Here is a 9,428-nt window from a genome sequence, read left to right as displayed (position 1 = left end):
TTTGAGCTTGTCGGCAGAACATTTGACTGGCACTTTTTTTTTTTTTTTTTTTGCGATAAGCTAGGCTCGGAACCTTTCCTATTGTAAGTTCTGGTGTACATCTAGGGTGGGGGAAAGAATTTTAAAAGGGCATTTAAGTATAATTTATTTGTAAGATCCATAAATTACTTCTGTACAGTATTAGATTCACAATTGCCATATATACTAGTTATATTTTTCTACTTGTTAAATCGAGGGCATTTTGTATTGTTTTTCATGGTTGTTAACATGTGTAATATGTCTCTATATGAAGGAACTAAAATATTTAACTGCAAAAAAAAAAAGAAAGAAATTCTGGAGATGCAGTCTTTTTTGAATATAATTAACTTGCCCCCAACTCCAAATAGCTGTGTGTGTTCATTCATCGCGTATATTTCTTTGTTATGCTTTAAAAAAAATGTTTTTCATAGTTATTACCTTCCTCTCCCCTTCTCTCCTGTCTTCATTGTCGTTTAAATTTTTAATGTCTCCCTGAGGTCATCAGATTTATTTTTTACTTGCATTGTGAGACTTATCTTCATTGAGATGCCTGTTATTCTTGGAGGTGACAGTTTCACCCATTTCCAGCTTTAGCAGGTCCCTGAGTGTGGATTCTAACTCCACGTAAACTCCAAGAGGACAAAGCAATTAAGCTGGAGAAGTTAGTTGCTAACCAGCAAGAGACTTGCTTCAAAGAGTGCTTACACTTCCTTCTGATTGCAGCAATAGATGAAACAACAATAAAGGAAATTAAACCTGGCTTTCAGAATGATCTTGGGGCTGTGTACTTTGCCCCAGGTGGCAGTGGGTCTCCAGAAAGTCACTTAGAATAGAAAAGAGGAATTACAGAATCTTTGCATGTCCCCATCTGTGAAAAGCTGACTAAAGGGATAACCGTTTGCTTGGGCTGCTGCTGCTGCTGCTAAGTCACTTCAGTCGTGTCCGACTCTGTGTGACCCCACAGACGGCAGCCCACCAGGCTCCCCCATCCCTGGGATTCTCCAGGCAAGAACACTGGAGTGGGTTGCCGTTTCCTTCTCCAATGCGTGAAAGTAAAAAGTGAAAGTGAAGTCGCTCAGTCATGTCCAACCCTCAGCGACCCCATGGACTGCAGCCTTCCAGCCTCCTCCATCCATGGGATTTTCCAGGCAAGAGTACTGGAGTGGGGTGCCATTGCCTTCTCCGAGTCTATTAATCTCTTTCCTGAAAGATCAATATGCACTTATAGACATATATTCCATATGCTTTGAGATCTGGGTGTGTGCATGTTTAAAACATCAGCTCCAAATTTGGAGTCCTGAATGTGAAAAGAAATTTAAATTCCCAAGGGTTGAAATTGAAAAGAGAAAAAAGTTCAAAGCAGTGGCAGATATAGGTTTGGAACCCCTTGCACCTGCCTCAGAGACGAGGGGCCCAATTTCAGTTTCACTTCTGCCCTGAACAACTGGGTTGTTAGGAATGATCAGATAAGCCCCTCTGAGCCTCAGTTTTCTCCTGCATTCTTTGTTCAGTCAGCCTCATACAGAATTAAATAAATCAGATTTTTTTTTCTTATTATGAATACAAATATGTTCGTTACGGTAAAACAAAAAATTACAAGGACACAAATGCGTCTCCTGACATAGTTCTTACTTAAGGCAGAGGACTGAAATAGACATTTTGTAGAGGAACTCATTGAGATTTCCCTCAAGCAACCCCAGGAAGGAGGAATTATTCTGGCAAGTTCACAGTGGAAGAAACAGGCACAGTGAAGATAAGGAACTTGCCCAAGTACACGTTGACTATAAAACAGAGCTCAGAGTCCACTTAGAGTCAAAGCCCAAGGGTTTTTTATTTTATTTTTTTGGTTTTTTTCTCTACCCATTTTCCCCCTAAATGCAAATGGAAAGACCTAGAGACAGTTCTTCCTGACATATTCCTTTTCTGGTGCCAAATGTCTTCCATCCCAAGAGGTGAGCCTGAGCCAGAGGGAAAGAGCAAGAAGGAGCCTGAGGTTTTCTCAGCCGTGCTATCAGGGAAGTGAGTCACCTTAGTTATGCTTCACCAGTCTGGCTGGACCTTAGCATGGACTGCGTCCCACCCTGGGCCCTGCACAGACAACAGAAAATGCCTTCTCTGCACCTTCATTCGGAGAAGGCAATGGCACCCCACTCCAGTACTCTTGCCTGGAAAATCCCATGGACGGAGGAGCCTGTTAGGCTGCAGTCCATGGGGTCGCTAAGAGTCGGACATGACTGAGCGACTTCACTTTCACTTTTCACTTTCATGCATTGGAGAAGGAAATGGCAACCCACTCCATGTTCTTGCCTGGAGAATCCCAGGGACGGGGAAGCCTGGTGGGCTGCCATCTATGGGGTCACACAGAGTCGGACACGACTGAAGTGACTTAGCAGCAGCAGCAGCACCTTCATTAAGTGAAAGTGAAGTCGCTCAGTCGTGTCCGACTCTTTGTGACTCCATGCCTACCAGGCTCCTCCATCCATGGGATTTTCCAGGCAAGAATACTGGAGTGGGTTGCCATTTCCTTCTCCAGGAAATCTTCCCAACCCAGGGATTGAACCCCGGTCTCCCGCATTGTAGGAAAATCCTTTACCGTCTGAGCCACCCGGGAAGTCAAGGTTGTCATTAAAAAAAACCAGCTCCCCAGAGGGTGTGGCAGAAATAGAGTGGGCTTCCTGTTGACACGGTACTTTACCATCTGCAGAGTGTTTCCCTTTATAGTGCACCACTGGATCTTACTTCTATTATACCCACTGTAATAGATGAAGGCTGAAAAAATGAGAGACAAAGATGAAATCAAGTTATCAAGGTTGCCCAGGAATTGGGTGACTAAGGGGAGACTCTGATATGTGTTTTCTGACTCCAAAGAGGATGCTTTTTGCAAAATACCTAAGCATGCCAGCACCCTCGGGATGGTGTACTTGAAGCTTGTGCTGTTGGGGCAAGAAGGTGGTGGGTAGGGATGAAGGAGGGAGGGACCAAGCACTGGAGACATGATCTAACTTTTGTGGCTGACACAGCTGATGCTAGGGGATGACTCAATTTAAGATTATCAATGGGTATAAATTCAATAATTGTTGGTTTGGAGGTGTGCTTATATGCTCAGGTACATCTGATTCTTTGCAACCTCATGGACTACAGCGCCCCCCCCTCCCCTGGCTTCTCTGTGCATGGGATTTTCCAGGCAAGAACACTGGAGTAAGTTGCCATTTTCTGCTCCAGGGGATTTTCCCAGCCCAGGGATCGAACCCATATCTCTGGCATCTCCTGAATTGGTAGGTGGATTCTTCCCCACTGAGCCACCTGGGAAGCCCAATGGGGGTGTTGTTGACTAAAAATGCTGTCATGGAGGTCTACCACAGGCAAGGGTCAGGGGCCCTGGTAGCTATTTCTATTCACCTGTTTTTGGTACCCCCTGAGCCAGCCATTTGGAAGGGATAAGCAGTATGAGGCCGTTGCTCCAGACCTGTTCCAGGCCCTTGGCTCTCATCTGAGCACGGTCAGATTCAGAGGGGTCCTGCCGTAGACCAGGGTGGGCCTACTCAGAGGCCCAAATGCAGTGACTCAGGAGTCAGATGGACACCTGATCCGTCTCCAAATGCCTCACAGGAAGTCTATTAACAGAGAAAAGCCTAGGGAGTGAGGTTGCTGCCTGGATTGGTCTAGGCTCAGGGCCAGCCTGGGTGATGACCTCCTCGCAGGGCGACGGAGAACAGCTGAGCAGGGTCTCAGCTATTGTGTTCCGGATATTTGGAATATTCACTTCACTTGATGCTTCTGAGGCATCAGACAGCCCCCTCCCATCCTCCAGGAATCAGATAGTGCTGAAACCCTGATAACACTATTTTGGTTATCAGCTCACAGCCTGGAAATTTGCTATTTTAGCAAAACTGCTGGTGTGCCTCTGAGCAGAGTGCCTTGCTCTTTCTATCTTGGGAGACAGTACACAGCAGAAAGGACATGTGGGGCAGAAGAGGCCAGTGTTCAGAGTGCCTGCTACCCGCAGAGGTAGAGTCAGAGATCACTGCTGAGAGTTTGAGTATTCATTACAATTGTGTTCTTCTTTTGAGACCCTACTACGTGCTTAGCATGGCACTAAGCTCTCAGGAGAATGAAAATGTTAATCCAGGAATAAATAGTCATTAACTGTTCTGTGTTTAAAATAAAAACAACAAAAGCACAGAAGCGCTAGGAAGGCTATTCTGTGTTTAAATTAAAAAAAGGAAAGCAGGCAGCTTAAACTGTGTACAGATTAGCCAGTGTAGTGTGCTTAGGGCCTCCAATATGGATTCAAGAATATCCCTGAGAGAAGTCAGTTAGCCCCAGGATAGAGTGGACTAACTGAGGCATAAGACATGGACCTGCCCCATTGTTTTAAAAGAAAATAAGTAGAGGGAGCTTCCCTGGTGGTCCAGAGGCTAAGTCTCTGCATCCCCCAAGCAGGGGGCCCAAGTTGGTCCCTGGTCGAGTAACTGGATCCCACAAACCAAATTAAGAGGTTGCATGCTGCAGTCAGGAATTTGCCTTCCTCAGCCGGGGGTTCACATGCTGTGACTGGGGATCCCACATGCCACAACTGGGACCTGGAGCAACCAGATAAATATATATAAATATTTTTAAATGATAATAATAAAGAGAGGAATACTATTCCGGCTATAGGGATGGTGGTCTCAGAGATGGGGAATGTTGGCATCAAGGATCATATAAAGTGAGAGATGACAGAGGTATCATTTAACCACACCATTGCTCAGAGTAGGAAGAAATGGGAAGGGTGGCGTGGCAAAGCTGTGACCCAGATCGCTTATCCTGTGGGCCACGGGACCCTGTCCTTACTGCAGGAAGGCTTCTTGGAGGAATTGCCATAGAGCCGGAGCGCAGGAGGCAATGGAGGTAACCAGAGCAGGGCATTCTGGACAAGAGCAGGTTAAGGAATCAAGGCAGTGGGGGTGTGGAGGCGGAGGAAGTAGAGATGCAAGCAGAGAAGGTCTCCTGGGCATGGGAGTGGGTTCAGCACACTGGGAGCTCACTCTGTGGCCTTGACATCTGCTTCCCAAGTGGCGGAAGCTGGCTTAGTAGGCATCCATGCGTCTCTCTCTCCTGTGCAGGTGTATATCTGTCAGATAAAAATAACTACCATTTTTGCATACCTGCTATGTGCTTGGTATTTTAAATATGTTGTTTTTAACCCATGTGGTAGCTCTGAGAAGTAGGAAATGACATAGCCCTAATTTTACAGGGGAGGGAATGCAAACTCAGAGGCTAAAGGGCCTGACCACGATGCCAGAGCCACTGATGGCTACAACTGGAATTTAGCCTCTAGTGTCCACGCCCTGCTACTAAAAGTCTATGCAACTGCGAGTCAGCAGAGGAAGAAGTAAAGCATATGCCTCGGGCTCCTCCGTCCATGGGATATTCCAGGCAAGAATACTGGAGGGGGTGGCCATTTCCTTCTCCAGGGGATCTTCCTGCCCCAGGGACTGAACCAGGCCTCCTACATTGACAGGCAGATTCTTTACCACTGAGCCACCAGAGAAGCTCCTAAAAACATAAGAGGCGTCCAGAATCTCAGGAGGCACTCTCTAGTGCTATTGGATCATCTTCAAGCCAAGAGTCGTTGAATCCTGATACAAAAGGGATGTAATAAATCAGGTTCCTTACCAGTAGATGTTCATTTAGAAAGTCTGAGCTTGAGCTAAAGACCAGAACAGCACAAAGGCGCTCTCCAAATGGCAAGCAAGGGATGAGGACCAAGATGCTGAGATGCTTGACTGAGGTGTTTAACTGAAATATTTTGGTGGAAGGAATGACCCTGACTCTTCCGTTCACCCTGAAATCAAGATCCTCACTCCACTTTCCTCAAATTTCCAAGTTAGGTGACCTGAGAGAAAAAGCAAGGAGAGCTAGGAGACCTGAATCAATCTGAATCCCAATTCCACCAGGTATTAGGTTCAAATTCCCAGAAACTCAATTTTTTTTTTTTTTCCTGAATATAAATGGACTGACATTTACTTAACTCTATTTTGGGGAGCATTCAGTAAGATAAAGTAAAACCTGTTAACTTTGTGGGTATGTGGTTTAGTGGTTAAAAGCATTGAGAACTTTGGGAAGTAGATCAAGACTGGTTTTGAAACAGGAGGCCCCAAGGCCCTGGTTTCCCACCATTTCCCAGCTTCAGGACCATGGCTTTTGCAGTTGGTGTCCAGTCTGGACTCCATTCATCAGAAAAATACTCTGATTCCCCATCGCCCATTCCCCACCCCCATCTGGCTGCTGAAAGCTCACCCTGTGTACTATGTTCTGGGGCATTTCTCTTAATTGTCGGTTTCTGCCGTCCCTGGAGGTGCCTGGGAAGTAATGCCCACACTTCTTCTCTACTCTCCATGGGGTTGCCTGTGACTAATGATTGACTGATGTGGCATGAGGCATAGGATCACGGGGAAGCATCCCAGCCTCCTGGTCTCTGGGCAGGACAACCTCTATGGTACAACTCACGTTCCAGAATTCGTGGGATCAAGTGGAGGCTAGACTTCTCCTGAGGGCTTCCCAGGTGGCACTAGTGGTAAAGACACGCCTGCCAATGCAGGAGACGCAAGAGGCATGGGTTCGATCCCTGGGCCCAGAAGATCCTACTGGAGTTGGGCATGGCAACCCACTCCAGTATTCTTGCCTGGGGAATCCCATGGACAGAGGAGCCTGGAGGGCTACAGTCCATAGGGTTGCACAGAGTCGGATATGACTGAAACGCCTTAGCACACGTGCGTGCACACAGACTTCTCCTGAAGCCACACTTCTGCCTAGTTTCCTCTCCTGTTTTATTCTGTGTCCCTGATTATCTATTTCTTCCACAATCCCATTCCTAGTAAATGACTTGCCCAAGAATACCGGTGGAGAAGGAAATGGCAACCCAGTCCAGTGTTCTTGCCTGGAGAATCCCAGGGACGGAGGAGCCTGGCGGGCTGCCGTCTAGGCGGTCGCACAGGGTCGGACACGACTGAAGTGACTTAGCAGCAGCAGTATCAAGAATACAGGACTCCCCATCTCGGGCTTTGCTTCTAGAGCATCCACTCTAAGATAGTAAACTTGCATAGAGGTCTTAGTCTCTCTGTATTTCTTATGAATAATATGACCAGCCAGTAATACAACAGGGTTATTCTAATTTTTCCCATAAGGAATGAGACCACTTTGTTCTCTGACACACAGCAGTGCTAAATACAATGATAGACTTAACCATTATCAAGGAGTAGTCTCTTCTTTTGGCTTCTCAGACTATCAACAGTGTCCATGCATTACCATCAACCTCCAGCTTCATGAAAGCTTCCTGGTTCTCACCAATATGAGGGCATCACTCCATCTTACTTATTTTTACAAGATATCGTATCTCTATTGTTTGGTTAGTAATTAATTTAGAGCTCCTGAATGAATGTCTTTTCCTCTTGGTTACAACACCCTGGCGCTCAGCATTGTGCCTGGCACATGGTAGATAGCAAATACTTGTTTGTGGATTGAATTATAATTCTAGCCCAGATGTCAATCTGATGTGAAAAGCCCCTTCCCATATCCTGGCTTCGGGAGCTGCCGTCCTGGGAACCCCTTCTCTGGGCCACCACTGTTAGCAGTTCACAGTATGCTGTTTACTTAATCCTTACAAAACCCGGGGGAAATACTCAATCCAAGCTCACTGTTTTTTTTCTGACCATCATATCCCAAGCAAATAGAACAATGTTTGACCTAAGAGTTACAAACATTTATGAACGAAATGAATCATTCCAACATTCAAGCCTTCTCCACTATGCCGTATGATACAACCTCTTTCCGAATATTGCACTAGTAGAGAATCCAGTATTCCCTAAGGCAAGCCATTGCATCTCCAGATTGGCCACTAAAATTCATGCTTCCTCCGACTACATCTCTATTCCCCTAGCTTCCTCCAGTGGATATGAGTTCTACACCAGGTCCTATGAAGAACAAATCTCATTCTACTTTTTTCATGTTGGCACACTGGAAAGTATGCTGACCTTGGATTCTGAAGTCCTAAACTTAGAGAGCTAATCCCGAACCTAGTTTTTCACAGCAGTGTGACCTTGGGCAATTTCTGTAGCTTCTCTCAACTTCTGGTACCTTTCTGCAAAGCAAGATAAGTGATGCCTTCTTCACATAGATTCTATGAGTCTTGCATGGCTAGTGGCCAATGTACAAATATAAGGGATCATAATTCTACAAAAACTCATCAACATTGAAAAGCAATTTAGCTCTCATGACTGGTGTCACCCCATTTAGAGGGTAATGGAATAATACTGAGTATTAATGAAAAGCTGGGTATGTATTATCTCATTTAATTTTCAGATTAGCCTCTGAGGCAGACATTACTATTAACCTCATTCTGTGGATGGGACATCTAAGCCAAGAGACATTAAGTAATTTTCTCAAAGTCACATGACTAGTAAATAGAGCTAGATTTGTTCCCTGAACTGTCTTCTTGGCTAGCATATATGTAGTACTAGCTAGTACTAGTAGGGTAGCCTAGTATCTCCAGGTTACCCCACCTTTCAGTGCAGAAGAGAGTCCTTTCTTTAACATACCTGCTCATGTAAAGAACTAGAGCGTAAAGAAAGCAAACATAGAGATTAGGAACTTAAGATAAACATCAGCAAGGAGATGTAGTAGGTAGAATTCAAGAATGTCCTCCCAAGATTCCTCGTCCCTGGTGTACATACTCTATAATTTTCTCCTCTTGAATGTAAGCTGAACTTGTAAATGAGATGAGATATTTACCCTCTTGATTGAGTTACATTATCTGGTAAGGATAATTGCATGTGACGTTATCAGGTTTTCTGAGACTCCGAGTCAGCTTAGCATACTGGGGAGGGAGAAAGATTCTCCTACTAGATTTGAAGTCACCTGCCATGTAAGAAGCTTATCAAGGGACTGCAGTGGCCAGCAATACTGGAAGGGTCCCTCAGCCATCATCCAGCAAGGAAACAAAAGCCATGGTCCTACAGGTGCAAAGAACTCAAGTTTCCCAACAAGATGTCAACTTGGAAGAGGGCCCCAAGCTCCAGATGAGAACATTCTGGCTGAGACCTTGACTGCCACCCAGTGAGGGCCTGCTTGGACTCCTGTCTCGTGGAAACTGAAATAATAGAAGTATGTTGGTTTAAGCTGCTAGATTTATAATTTTTGTTATGTATTAATAATAGAAAATTCCCTGGTGGCTCAGATGGTAAAAAGTCTGCCTGCAATGTATAAGACCCAGTTTGATCCCTGGGTGGAGAAGATCCCCTGGAGAGGGGAATGACTCCAGTATTCTTGCCTGGAGGATTCCATGGGCAGAGGAGCCTGGTGGGCTATACAGTCCATGGGGTTGCAAAGAGTCAGACATGACTGTGCAACTAACACACACACACATACAC

The sequence above is a fragment of the Bison bison genome, unplaced genomic scaffold (genome assembly GCF_000754665.1).
Source record: "Bison bison bison isolate TAMUID 2011002044 unplaced genomic scaffold, Bison_UMD1.0 scf7180017864379, whole genome shotgun sequence".
NCBI lineage: Eukaryota > Metazoa > Chordata > Mammalia > Artiodactyla > Bovidae > Bison > Bison bison.
The sequence above is the reverse complement of the archived record's forward strand: the minus strand, read 5'-3'. Positions refer to the sequence as shown.